The 15,429-nt window shown below is 40.7% G+C and overlaps 1 protein-coding gene across 3 annotated transcripts in view; it reads right to left on the minus strand.

Annotated features, from left to right (window-relative positions):
* CCDC148 (coiled-coil domain containing 148) overlaps nucleotides 1-15,429 on the minus strand; it is a 280,255-nt gene that overhangs the window by 114,898 nt on the left and 149,928 nt on the right. The window lies entirely within an intron of this gene.

Consider the following 15,429-nt stretch of genomic DNA (forward strand, 5'->3'; position numbering starts at 1 on the left):
ATAGCAAGTGCAGGTAGGGAGGATAAAGAGAAGGTAGAGTAGATGGAGACTAAGAGAAGCCAAGGACCACTTAACGAAATGTTTTTTCCCCTAAAATTTTCCCTGAAACAATATCATAGGCTTAGCCCTCCAGGAGAACTGTGCTGATCAGAGGACCCTGTGGTTGGCCTTAGAGATAATAAGCCATAGAGAATCTTTGTGAGAATACCTGAAGCAGAGGTAAAGTCTTAGAAAGAAAGGTATCCCCAAATTCCTTGCTGGCAACTCACAACCCTGGAGTCTGCTAGTTGTCCCTGTTATTTTATTCTCCCCTTACTTCATAGTAATAATCTCTGAATTTTGGTTGGCGTCAACTACCTAAAATAGACTGTATTGCTCAGCTTGCAGCCAGGCATGGCAAGTATAAGTAGGTTCTGCCTCACGCAGGTAGTGAGAACAGAATGTGCAACTTCTGAAGGAAAACAAATGAGGGCCACTGATGTGACCGACCTTCCTTCCTTCCTTCCTTCCTTCCTTCCTTCCTTCCTTCCTTCCTTTCCTTCCTTTCCTTCCTTTCCTTCCTTTCCTTCCTTTCCTTCCTTTCCTTCCTTTCCTTCCTCCCTTCCACATTGGAAATCCTTCCCCACCAAGTCCCCTGGCAAGGACTGATTTATTTTATGTTCCTATAGTTTTGTCTTGCCAAAAGATCACGTAAGTGAAATCATATGGAATGTAACCTTTTGTGTCTCACATATTTTGTTTAGCATGATACATTCAAGATTTGTCCATGTTGTTGCTTGTATCAGTAGTGTGTTACTTTTTGTTGCTGAGTAATATTCCATTGCATGGAAGTATCACAGCTTGTTTATCCCTTCCCTGGTTGAAGCCATTTGGGTTGCTTCCAGTTTTAGCAATTATAAATAAAGTTGCTATAAATATTCACTTACAATTTTGTGTGTCAACATAGATTTCCAGTTTAAATGAATAAACACCCATGAGTAGGACTACTGGGTCATGTTGTAAGTGTGTGTTTAATTGTATAAAGAACTGCCAAAACCAGCCAAAATAGTATAAAGAACTGCCAAAATCATATAAAGAACCGCCAAGATTATGCCTGCAATCCCAGCACTTTGGGAGGCCAAGATGGGTGGATCTCTTGAGGTCAGTAATTCTAGACCAACCTAGGCAACATGGTGAAACCCTGTCTCTACTGAAAATACAAAAATTAGCCAGGTGTGGTGGCTGGCACCTGTAATCCCAGCTACGCGGGAGGCTAAGGCATGAGAATTGCTTGAACCCAAGAGGCATAGGTTGCAGTGAACTGGGATCCCACCAATGCACTCCAGTCTGGGCAACAGAGCAAGACTGTCCAAAAAAAAAAAAAAAAAAAAAGAAAGAAAAAAGAAACCTGCCAAAATGTTTCGCAAAGTGACCATGTTACTTTGCATTCTCCGCCAGCACTGTATGAGAATTCCAGTTGACAATATTTGACATGGTCAGATTTTTTAGTTTAGACTTTCTGATAGGTAATACTAATATCCCACTGTGGTTTTAACCTGTATTTTTCTACTAATTAGTGGTATTGAACATCTTTTCTTGTTTTATTTGCCATATATCTTCCTTGGTGAAGTGACTGAATATTCTGCTGTTTTTAAAAATTGAGTTGTTTCTTATTAAGTTTCAAGAAATTTTTATAAATTCTGTACACGACTCTTCATTAGACATGCAATTTGCAAATATTTTCTTCTAGTGGATGGCCTGTCTCTTTATTATCTTAGCAGTGTCTTTCAACAATTTTGAAGATGTCCAATTGATCAATTATATCTTTTAGGGATAGTGCATTTGGTGTCATATCTCAGAAATCTTTGCCAAAACCAAGATCATAACAATTCCCCCAAGTTGTCTTCCCCTGTGTTTTGTAGTTTTCAGTTTTACATGTGGGCTTATGATCCATTTTGAGTTCATTTTACATAGGGTAGGAGTATGTATTAAGGCTCACTTATTTTTGCATCTGGATATTCAATGGTTCACACCATTTTTTCATAGGACTACCCTTTCTTCATTAAATTGACTGTGTATCTTTGTTGAAAATCAACTGACTTGAGATGTGTGGATCTATTTCTGGACTCTCTATTCTGTTCCACTAGACATGTTTAAATTTTTTTAATAGCTATGTATTTATTTTTAACAGATATTTTAAGAATATTGGCTTTCCAACTCCAAGTTGTAACTTCGCCTCCTAAATTACCCAGTACTTGAGATTATGGTTGCCTGAAATTTTGTTGCATAAAGTCATTCTAAAATGCAAACATCTACATTCCAGACCAAGTATCCTCATTTGCAAAACATCATGTGAGATGTTATGACTTGCCACAGAAATATAACGCTCTCATTATAAAGAACATTAAAAAGTACAGCCTCTTTTAAACTTTACAAAATAGACCCCAATGCAGACAGATATACTTTAAAAACTAAGACATTTTAAGAGCACGGCTACTTGGAATATTTTACTTGGAACTAATATGTAGATTCATCAAGTCCTCGAACCCTGGGAATTTCAATTAGCTACCTGCCAAGAGCCACAGATAGTGCAATATAGCTGTATAGAGGAAATGCCATCTGCTGCTGTGACCAAAAATCACTCTGGCATTGATGCCTATGGTTCCTCAGAGCTCTCTTTCTTCTGCCAATATTGTATCCATGGTTAACCACGGGGAACTTCTCCATAAATGCCCCCGACTGCAGTGACTATAGGGAAGCTGATAATGCAAAGAATTCATCACTAGCACTGATTATGCTAATGATGCATAGCACAATTGACCACTCCAAAATACTCATGAACAACTGCCTTAAATTGGCAGAAACTATTGAATCCTTGCCAGTTCCCATAGTAAACTGGACACCTAAGTTCCTCCAATTATGTTGTTTTTTCTTCTCTAATCAAGGAAGTATATTGTGTGGAGATCCCTAATGCTCCAAAAGAAGCAACTTGCTGTACCTCCTGAGCAAACACCCCCTAAATGATGTCAGAGTACAAATGAAAGTAAATTGGCCGGGCGCGGTGGCTCACGCCTGTAATCCCAGCACTTTGGGAGGCCGAGGCGGGTGGATCACGAGGTCAGGAGATCGAGACTATCCTGGCTAACATGGTGAAACCCCGTCTCTACTAAAAAAATACAAAAAACTAGCCGGGCGTGGTGGCGGGCGCCTGTAGTCTCAGCTACTTGGGAGGCTGAGGCAGGAGAATGGCGTGAACCCGGGAGGCGGAGCTTGCAGTGAGCCGAGATCACGCCACTGCACTCCAGCCTGGGAGCACAGCGAGACTCCGTCTCAAAAAAAAAAAAAAAAAAAAAAAGAAAGTAAATTACATCTACAGATGTTGATATATCCTTATTATATGCATCTCCTTCCCTATACTTTGTCACTTGGGCCATGTGACTGATGGATGAGCTTTTTGTGATTACCTCTGTTTCAAAGGTGATCCAACATAGTGTGTGCCTGCAAGATCTATTCCAGCTTGGACCAGGAGAATGATGAATCATTACTGATTCTGTCTGCTGTTCATCTTTAACCTGCAGCCAGCAAGAAGGCCTGTCAAAATAGCACAGTAGGACCCAGACACCCTCTGTGTCAGAGTTTTCAGTTGCACACAGCAGAATCCACCCTAGATAGCTTAGCAGAATGTATTAATTATGGAATTTTAGAAAGCTCATAAAATCTCTGGAGAGAGCAGAGAAGCAAGCTCCAGACTAAGCTTCCAGAAATAACATCCAGAACCATGTACCACAGGTAGAAGCCACACTGTCTCTGGCGCAATTGGGAAGTTGTTGCCTCACCAGTGACTCAGAACAGACTGCCTTCATGTGTGACCACACCAGCAAAACGATGGCCATGCCATGTCTGTCTCTTCATATAACTCCCTTTCTCTTTACCCATCTGAATTAGTCTGTTCTCATGCTGCTAATAAAGATATACCCGAGACCAGGTAATTTATAAAGGAAAAAGGTTTAATTGACTCACAGTTCAGCGTGGCTGGGAATCCTCAGGAAATTTACAGTCATGGCGGAAGGGTAAGCAAACATGTCCTTCTTCACATGGTACCAGGAGAGAATATGAGTGCCCAGCGAAAGGGGGAAGCCCCTTATAAAACCATCAGATCTGGTGAGAACTCACTCAGTATCACGAGAACAGGATGGGGGAAACCACCTCTGTGATTCAATTATCTCCACCTGGTCCCTCCCACTACACGTGGGGATTATGGGAACTATAATTCAAGATGAGATTTGGGTAGGGATACAGTCAAACCATATCACCATTGTTTTCAGGAGTTTGACTATCAAGTGCCAAGGTGTGGGTTTTTGTGTGTGTGTTTGTCTACTTCGGGGTTTGTTGAGCTTCTTAAAAATATAGGTTGATGTCTTTCATTGGATTTGGTAAGTTCTTAGGTATTATTTCTTCAATTCTGCCTCTATTTTATTCTCTCTCTCCTTTTTCTGGGACTTTAATTACATATATAATACAACGTTTTACCATGTTCCACATCTCTCTTATGTTCTCTGCTCTATTCTTTCATTTTATTATTTTTTCTTTATGTGCTTCAGTTGGAATACTTCTATTGGCTTGTCTTCAAGGTCACTAATTCTGTCTTCTGTTATGCCCCATCTGCTGATAAAGCCAATTCAATAGATTCTTTATTTATTATATTTTACATTTCTAGAATTTCCATTTGACCCACTTTTATATCTGCAAATTCTCTACTGAAATATATACTTTCATTCATTTTTTCCATTTTTACTTCTACTTTCTTTAACAAATTAATTATAATTATCTTGAGGCTCTTGTCTTTTAACCACAAATATCTGGATAATCTCTGAGACAGTTTCTTTCCTTGATTATCTATCTGTCACTTTTCCTGTTTCTTTGAATGTTTGGTAATTTTTATTATATTTTGGATATTGCGAATGATATTTTGTAGAGCCTCTGGGTTATGCTGTTTTTCTCTAAACAGTGTTGAGCCTTAGTCAGGAAGGCACTTAAGTTGCCAGAAAATCTCCTGAATCTTACTGATGCTTTATTTTGGTCTTTTAGAGGGTAAGTCTGTTTCTATTTTCTTCATAATCCTAGAGTACAGCCCTTACCCCTATGGCATGGCCTTTCTAGGGTCTCAACTGAATGTCTAGAGAGTTCACCAAGATTTCTCTACTTTGACTAAACTAGAACTCCAAGACCTACACCTCCCCAGGCCTGTGTCCTGTGACCTCTGAAATCTCTGTTTGGTTCTCAGCCTTCTAGTGGTTGTTCTCTGTTTGTCTTTTGGTATCTCATCCTGTGCATTTAGAACTTAGAAGCTGACAAAGGACCCAAGGAATATTTTTATATACATTTTTGAGGCTCTTTATATGCCAGTCCTTCATCTCTAGTATCCTGCCCCCAAATCATATTTGCTTTTGCAGCCCAAACTCCAATCTCTGCTTCTTTTATGTATCAAGACTGTCATTCTCTGCTTAGGCTGTTTCTATCCCCCTCATATTGAAAGATGACCTCAAGAAGAAATCCAGGGTGAATATGAGGCTCATTTTTAAAACTTCTCTTATTTTAAAAATCTCATCCATACACTGGTTATCCATTGCCTGTAAACATTTTTAAATCATTTTGTCAAGTTGCTATGGTTGCTTACTGTGTGAGGGTGAGTCTGAGTACGACATCAGCCATTCATCATCCTTGGAATTGGAACTCAGAAAACTCTATTTGAATTAAAGTACTGCTCACATCTGATTTGTGAAACCTAAATCCAAGTCTGCTCTTCAACAGCAAAGTAGGCTGAAATCTGTGCAGAAGGGGACTTATGGAAGGAACTGATACTGTGGAGAACTACCAAATGTGGAGAGAGAGTTCAAGTGATATTTACTCAAAAAGGTATCTTCCATCTCAACATTATCTGATTTTCTTAACTACTTGTGGCTGCTTGACTGGGCCATACAATCAGCTAGAGAGACAATAAGAAGCACAAAAACAAATGAAGTGAAGAAGAAAACTAAGTGCCTGGTGGCTTTGTTCATGCCTAAAATATACCTCAATTTTATGGGTAGTCAGGTTTTATTTTTAAAACTACATTTGGCATCTCAGAATATTCAATGTTGACAATTCAGTCTTGTACTTTACTTCTTGATGACTTTGCACATCATATACTTGTTTCAACAGCAAGTTTCCTGAGAAATACATTAGAAAGAAGGTAGTGAGGAGAGTACTGTATCAGGAGGTATTGGGAAGAAGAAACAAAATGCCTAAGGCTTATCCACTTCACTTCAGCGAGTTACTAAGCACCTGTCTAGGTGAAAATCTAGGGCAGGGGTAGGGGGAGGCTTACACCAAGATGAATAAGATGGTGTCCCTCCTTGCACTTCTGTTGGGGAAATAGAGTTTTCAGTGTGACATAATCATAATCACAGGCGAGCCAGAGTTATGTACCAGGAGTTAGGGAGAACAAAGAGTGTATTGACTCTAGTCAGGGATTCAACAAAGTCTTCCTGTATCAGACATTTGAGCTGAATTTTGAAGATGAATGAGATTTATTCAGACAAAGGAAGGTAAGAGAGGCATTCCAGGCAAAGCCAACAATAGCAACAACAAAGGCACAGGGACAGGAAATAGAATGTTGTACTGTGCAGAGGTAGAGCGAGAGTGAATTACAAGGAGTTTGATATTTCTAAATTGTAATGTGTAGAGTGGAGTGTGTCAAGAAAGGAGGCTGGAAGAAAGCCAGGGTCCAAATTATTGAAAACCTGGACAGCAATGCCAGAAAGTTGGGCGATTACTGTAAGCAAATGAGATGGTATCATCAGGGAATGGCATACCTGAATTATAGTTTCTTTAAGAGACAGGGACTCACTCTGTCACCCAGGCTGAACGGAAGTGCAGTGATGCAATCATAGCTCACTGTAACCTTGAACTCCTGGCCTCAATAAATCCTCCTGCTTCAGCCTCCTGAGTAGCTAGAACTACATGCATGCACCACTACTCCTGGCTATTTTTTAAACCCTTTTTTGTAGAGATAGGGTCTTGCTCTGTTGCCCAGGCTGGTCTTGAATTCCTGGCTTCAAGCAATCCTCCCACCTTAACCTTCCAAAGAACTGAGATTACAGGCATGAGCCACTGGGCTTGGCCTGAATCTGAATTGAATTTTAGATAGAGCATTCTGCCTGCGATTTAGAGAAAGGGTTTCTCAAGGGCAGAATGTGAAACATAGCCATGAGAGGTGCAATAGCTCAGGAACAATGGACAGGGCTTTATGATAGAAAGGAAGGGGCAGATAGATAAAGTTTTCAAAAGTACATAAATGGCTATGAAGGTAAGAGAAAAGAGGAAGCGGAGTTTCAAGAAAGAAGGGAAAATTTACCACAGGAAAATGAGGATTTCTATTTTGGACACTGAATTTGAGGCATTCAGCCTTCTAAGTTGATATAATCAGCATGTAGCTGGATACATGAAGCCGAAGAGAGAACTGTGCAGAAATGGGAATAGAGATCTGAGAGCAGTTAGCATATCAGGGTAGGCGGAATCACGAGGAGGCTTTAGTGGCCAATGAAGTAAAGAAATAAGAGCAAAGAGCAAGGACAGAAAACTGGAAGGCTCCAGGGTTTTAGAAGTGGGCAGACAATGGGAAATACACAGGAAGACTAAGAACCACTGTAAGATATGGCAAGATAGGTTTTATAGAAGCTGAGGGAGTAAAGAATGTCAAAGAGTGGGTCATCAACAAGCAAGTGAAGGGGAGAGGTCCAGGAGGATCAGGACGGAAGAGCCTTGCTGGATTAGGTAACACGGTGACCATTGGAGACATTAAGGGGTGGAGAAGATTTCAGTAGACTGAGAAGTCAGAAGTTCTTGGGACGATAATGTAGACTATTCTTTCAAAGGATTGATTTCAAATGAAAGAGTAGAGCTAGGGACTGCCCAAGACCTTGAGGATGACAAGAGAAGACTTCTTTGGATAGTCTTTTACTTAGCCATGTTTATAGGCTAAAGAAAACACTACAAAGAATAAGAGAGACAAAAATAAAGAAAGGTGATAATCACTAGCATCACATTTCTAAAGTAGTTAGGTGGGTCACAGTTCCAGACTTTTGGGAGAAGGACTGAACTTGAATACATAGGAAACATAACACCCTTCATCTAGAGGAAGGCCAGCGCCTGGCAAGAGACAGAAAGGCATAGGGTGGGGAAGAAGAAATTAGGGGTTGTTTCACTCCTCAATGACTTAATTTTCTTGCTAAAGAAGGAGGTGGTTTGTCTCCTGGGAGTCTGAGGATGAGAGTGTATGGTGTCAGGTATGGGTCCTATGGAGTGGCGACCATGGGAAACAGTCATAAAAGGCATGGGGAGAGTGGGCAAACTAAGGACAGGACGAAAGCCTCTCATGTGGCATTGAGCATCCAGATGAAGTTAACTCTTCCCCTTTGACCACCAGGCAGCACTCAGCCACCCAGCATGGAAGCAAAGAAGGACAATTATGAGGGCCAGGCACGTGGTTCACACCTGTAATCTCAGCACTATTAGCTGGGTGTGGTGGTGCGTGCTTGTAATCCTAGCTACTCAGGAGGCTGAGGCAGAAGAATTGCTTGAACCCAGGAGTCGGAGGTTGCAGTGAGCCGAGATCGCACCACTGCACTCCAGCCTGGTGACAGGGCGAGACTCCATCTCAAAAAAAAAAAAAAAAAAAAAAAAAAGAGAGATGGCTCTGGGGAGGATGTTCCTAGCCATGCCATGGACAGACAAGGATGCTATGGAATCGAGTGCACAGCTAACAGACTGGTTCAGGCAGTAGTCTGGGAAAACTTGGGGGATCAAAGAGCAGGTTTCATGGGAGCAGGAGATTGAGAGCTCTACTTCCTCCCTTTCCTGTCATCCTCTGGTGAGAGGCCCAAATGCCTCTGCTTGCTACAGAAAACCAAAATGAAACAAAACAGAGACAGAGAGAGCATGAGAGCATTGTTTCAAAATTCCTTTAACACTTCTCTTAAAAAACACAAATCATCTAAATTACCCCCCAAAAGCCCTTTTAAATTCCAAGGCTGAGAACAAAATTATGGTTAAATGTTTAATTAATGTTTATTATAGCTGGCATATTAGTTTTAGAAAGGTCAAATTTATGATACAATGAAGTAATATTTTTCACACTTTGTGGGCCTACTTTATAGCACACTGGAGCCTACAGTATAATAAATATCTTCTATTATTTTGTAGAACTCTTGTATGCAAACCTTTGTGGGGCCAAGATAATATTGAATTACAAGTTGAATGAGCTGGTGTGAACCTCAGGCAAGTCACTTCATCTTTCAGGGTTCAGCTTTCAGGCTTATAAAATGAAGGGCAGGGATAAATTGCCAAGTTTCCTTCCAGGTTAAAAAAAATTATAAGCATAGTTTAACATTTTAAATGACTGCAGAATTTATAGATTTACTTCTTTTCTTTTATGATATCGTTTTGATCCCAGATCCCAGCTATAATTTACTGAGCTCAGTCCCTCATCAGGAATACAAATTCCAATGATAACACCCTCTCTAGAAAAAAACAGAATCCATTTTACTACAGTGTGCTTTATGTTCTGATTTCCCCCACTATCTGCCTGCATTTACACTTTTCAGGTTTCATCCCTGAACGCTCAGATATTTGTTTATCCTCGTGTGACCATACCTTTCTGAAGAGGCTACATGTTATGTTGTCTCTTAGAGCTGCAGCCTTGATTCAGTGACTAGATGCTCTGCAGCAACCTCTGCACATCTCAGCTTAGATTCGTCATTGAAGAGAATATCAGGAAATGCATAGAAAGCATCTATTAGGATGCCTGGTGGGTAAGGGACACTCAGTAAAGTATGCTTGGTATATGGTATAGCATGATGTGTGAGACATCATCAAAATGTGGTATTGTTTTTGTCCTCCATTCAGATGTTTCTCCAACCACCAGTTGAAAACTCAGCAGAATGCATGGCTCACTCTTGAGTTACAGAGAGGTCCATGGTAACTTTAAGTCACAAAACAGTCTTGGTTCAAAATCAGTGCCTGGTTCTAAGAGATTAGTTAGCACTTCCCTCTTCATGCAGAAGATGGCTGCTTCTTTCATTCCCTAGATGCTTAAACCTTCGGGGCACAGAGGTGGGAGGAGGAAAAGAAAAGGAGGGCTAAAGAAAAGGAAAGCAAAGTTCTCAGTTGATGGGTGACTGACACTGTCCTAAGTAAGCTAGGCAGGAGGTTCATGCTGACCCTTGCCCTCCAAGCAGTGCTGTTGCCTTGATTGCTAGCTGGGTTTTCCAGGAAAGATGCTCCCGATGTGTGTCATGCTCATTTACCTTTGACTAGCCATTTCTTTCCTATCCATCAGGTTCCCATTTATTGTTGTTCCATCCCACTGTCTTTGGGGTCCCCTTACTTCTGGCAGGAACCCTGTTAGGCAGAAAAATCTTGGGCAGAATATCTTTGACAATGGCCCTTTACCATTAGCCAGTGATTTCTTAAATAGGACAAAAAAAGATTGATGAATTATATTTCATTAGGAGCTATGAGCTTCCATTTAGGTGTAGAAAGTTAGACAGAATATTGTTCTCACTTTAACCACAAGGAAAAGCTGAATCACCTACATCAGGACTTTTCTTGAACTCCTCAGAGAGCAGAGGCCACAAGGCAATAAATTAGTCTGAAATTTAAGGAAAGACAGATGCCTCCAAGGAGAGCCAGGATGTGACAACTGGCTTACTTGCCACAGAGCATCTGGGGAGATGAGGCCACTATGGAAGTCAGAAGACTGCAGCTAAAATGTTGTAATAAATTGACAAATGTTAATGATTTACAAGTTTTAATGACTTCGCAGAGCATGAGAATATAGAACCTGTGGAAGCTACAAACACAAGAGGAATTTGCACCCACTCTCAGGCTTTTCTCCATAGATCTCAGAGTGCTCACAAAAAAAGATCAGAGTCAGGGTAGGAGAGCAGAGAAAGCATTCTATGGCAGTGCAGATCTGCCAAAGAAGATCCAAAGTCCTATAGAATGAACACCTATCACTGCTGGAGGAAAAGCCACAAACCCACTAGGGTACAAGTGTGGACCCATCACAACTGGGAGAAGGAAACGAAGAAACGCTCTTCTCCTGGGGGAGGTGCAGGAAACTGTCTCCCTCACAAGAACATCAAAATCATGAGGCAGAATTTGTCTGCTGTGGGAAAAAGAGCAGGATTGCTGAGTAGGCCCTTAGCCCCAAGACCCAGGGACACAGGCCCTGCCTGAGAATGAGGCTGAACCAGTATTGCAGAATGCCCCTTCCCCTACCAGGCTAGCAAGTGTCTAGTAACAATCTAGTGCAGGGGAAGGAACAAGAGTGTGGCAGGGCCAGGCCCAGTGGCTCACCTGCAATCTCTGGCTTTGGGATTGCTTGAGGCCAGAAACTCAAGACCAACCTGGGCAACATAGCAAGACCTCATCTCCACAAAATATTGAAAAACTGAAAAATTAGCCAGGCATGGTAGTGCATGCCTGTGGTCTCAGCTATTTGGAAGATGGAGGCAGGAAGACCACTTGAGCCTGGGACGTCTAGGTTGCAGTGAGCTATGATTGCATCGCCACATTCCAGCCTGGGCAATAGAGTGAAACCCTGTCTCTTAAAAATAAGGAAAAAAAAAAAAAAAGGAGGGACACCCTCTGAGGCACAGGCTCACCAGGAAGCCTAAAGTCTACTCCCACTATAAGCAAGGTAACATTAATCGCCAATGACTTGAAACAACTGATGAACGGAAAAACTGTAACATAGCCATGTCATGGAATACTACTCAGCAATAAAAAAGAACAAACCATTGATACAAACAACATGGGTGGATCTAAAATGCATTATGATAAGTGAACAAAGCCAGACTCAAGGCTACATACTGTTGAGTTACACTTACATGACCTTCTAGAATAGGCAAAACTCTAAGGATAGAGAACAGATCAGTGGTTGCCAAAGGCTGGAGGTAGATGAGGCGTTGACTACAAAGGGGTGTGAAGAATTTTTGAGTGGTGGTGGAACTGTTCTATATCTTGATTATGGTGGTAGTGATACATCATGCATTTTCAAAATTCATAGAACTATGCATTAAAAATAGTGATTTTGGCTGGGCGCGGTGGCTCACGCCTGTAATCCCAGCACTTTGGGAGGCCAAGGCGGGCAGATCTTAAAGTCAGGAGATCAAGACCATCCTGGCTAACACAGCGAAATCCCGTCTCTACTAAAAAAAAAAATACCAAAAAATCAGCCAGGTGTGGTGGCAGGTGCCTGTAGTCCCAGCTACTTGGGAGGCTGAGGCAGGAGAATGGCGTGAACCCAGGAGGCGCAGCTTGCCATGGGCCAAGATCACACTACTGCACTCCAGCCTGGGTGACAGAGCAAGACTCCATCTCAAAAAATAAAAAATAAAAAAATTAGTGATTTTACTGTATATAATATATCTCAAATACATTTAAAAATTTAAAAAAGTACTTCATTAAAATTAAGAAGTTTTGTTCATTTAAAGATGCCATTAAGAGAGTGAGGACACAAGTCATTGACTGGGAGAAAATAAAAAGAAATAGCTCTTGCATACAGAATATATAAAGAACATATAAATAAGTAAGAAAAAGAAAAAGCACACCACCCAAAAGAAAAATAGACAAAAGACTTGAGTGGGCTTCTCACAAAAGAGGATATCCAAATGGCTAATAAACATATGAAAAGATACTTAGACAGCTTTATTCTAAGTGCAAATAAAAACCATAATGAGGTACTACTACTCAGTCACCACATTACAGGAAATTAAAGATTAGCAATACCAATGTTGGGGAAGATGTGAAGCAATTGAATTCGGTTGCAAATTTGTATAACCACTTTGGAAAACTATTTGGCAGTATTTACTAAGGTTAAACACATCTGAGCCTTATGATGTAGTGATTGTGCTCCTAAGTATACTATCTATCCAATAGAAATGAATGTATATGTCCACCAAAAGACATGTTCAAGAATGTTGATAGTGCCACTATCATAATAGCAAAAACCTGAAAACGGCTCAAATTCCTGTTAATAGGAAAATATATACGTATACTATGAAATACTACACAGCAATAAAGAAGAACAATGTAACATGCCACAAAGATGAAACAGATATGATGAATGCAAGAAGTACAAAGGACTATATACTATATATATATTATATATATATAGTAGTATCTCATTTGATTTATATGAAGTTCAGGAATAGACAAAACTAATCGATGGTCATGAAGTCAGAATAGTGATTACAGGTGGGGACTGTATTTACTGAGAAGAGGCATTAAGGAGTCTTCTGAGCTGCAGGAAACATTCCAGGTTTTGATCTCAGTGGTTTTTCATGGGGGTGTGTGTGTGTCATAAAGCATCATCCAAGAGTCTTTGGATCAGCATTAGACAGTTACTTTATCATTACACTTGCATTTTTGTCTAGCACCTCAGTCTCATGTGCATGTCTATGGTTGGTATTGGATATCTCAATCAAAACTTCAATATTAACATCCTGTTAGAGTAACTTTTTGGTTGAACCATATGAAATTATTGATTGTTGACTGTTTTTGACCTAAAGTGCACTTGTGCACTTTACTACTTGTATACTGACCTCAGTGCAATACAATATAAAGAAAATATCAATTTCAGCATAGCTCAACAGTTAGTGATAATGTGTGCAAAATGACCATAAACAAACTAGGAATACAATAACTTGTCATGGCCCCTGGCCCCTGTGTATTTCTTATCAGCCTGAAGATGGAGAAGAAACATGTATTAGCCCTGCAGCCCATGACAGATCAGCCTTGATGCAGCTCCTATTCCTTTTAGGTCTCAAGCTTATGCAATGTCAAAAGAAATATCTTTTTGTTTTAAAAATATGTAGATGAAACATTTTTCCTCTAATGTTTTAAAACAAAGACATTTGTTTTATATGCTCTTAATTGGTGTTGCTTAATGTCTGCCAGTTGTTTTCTATCAGGAGAATAAAATTTTTTGTTGCACCATCGTCTTTCTACCATATCATTATCAGCTCAAGATTTGTGCACTTCAAGTATGTTATACCTCAATACAATTTGTTTTTAATGGCCCTGGCCAACACTCCTGGGGAGGTCATATCCACGTCAGGCCTCCAGGACTCATGCACTGTGACCCTCCTGTGGAATGCAGTTGTTCCCAGCACAACAGCCACTCTTACTTACAGTTCTGCCACTGAAGCAGCGCCTCTACTTCCCTCTGAGCATTCCAGTCCTCAATCCTTCTAACAGCGAGGGTTACCTACCAACTCCCCAAGCCACCCTCAATCCAGCCCCGCTAGACATTTCTGGGTCTGAGGAGGAGGAAAACCCCATCCATTCCCCAGCACTTCGCTGAGGACTCACACATAGCCCAGCAAGCTTGCCCCAATGTATTTCATCATGAAGCCTCTCTTCTCCTCCTCACTTGGACTTTTTGCTATCTTTGATGTGAATGAGAAGTCCAAGAGTCTTTGGATCAGCATTAGACAGTTACTTTATCATTACACTTGCATTTTGGTTTTTTTTTTTTTAATTAATTTATTATTATTATACTTTAAGTTGTAGGGTACATGTGCATAACGTGCAGGTTTGTTATATATGTATACTTGTGCCATGTTGGTGTGCTGCACCCATTAACTCGTCATTTACATTAGGTATATCTCCTAATGCTATCCCTCCCCCCTCCCCCCACCCCATGACAGGCCCCCAGTGTGTGATGTTCCGGACCCTGTGTCCAAGTGTTCTCATTGTTCAGTTCCCACCTATGAGTGAGAACATGCGGTGTTTGGTTTTCTGTTCTTGCAATAGTTTGCTGAGAATGATGGTTTCCAGCTGCATCCGTGTCCCTGCAAAGGACACAAACTCATCCTTTTTTATGGCTGCATAGTATTCCATGGTGTATATGTGCCACATTTTCTTAATCCAGTCTGTCACTGATGGACATTTGGGTTGATTCCAAGTCTTTGCTATTGTGAATAGTGCTGCAATAAACATACGTGTGCATGTGTCTTTATAGCAGCATAATTTATAATCCTTTGGGTATATACCCAGTAATGGGATGGCTGGGTCATATGGTACATCTAGTTCTAGATCCTTGAGGAATCGCCATACTGTTTTCCATAATGGTTGAACTAGTTTACAATCCCACCAACAGTGTAAAAGTGTTCCTATTTCTCCACATCCTCTCCAGCACCTGTTGTTTCCTGACTTTTTAATGATCGCCATTCTAACTGGTGTGAGATGGTATCTCATTGTGGTTTTGATTTGCATTTCTCTGATGGCCAGTGATGATGAGCATTTTTTCATGTGTCTGTTGGCTGTATGAATGTCTTCTTTTGAGAAATGTCTGTTCATATCCTTTGCCCACTTTTTGATGGGTTGTTTGTTTTTTTCTTG

Source organism: Theropithecus gelada, chromosome 12 (assembly GCF_003255815.1).
Source record: "Theropithecus gelada isolate Dixy chromosome 12, Tgel_1.0, whole genome shotgun sequence".
In the NCBI taxonomy this organism is placed as follows: Eukaryota; Metazoa; Chordata; class Mammalia; order Primates; family Cercopithecidae; genus Theropithecus; species Theropithecus gelada.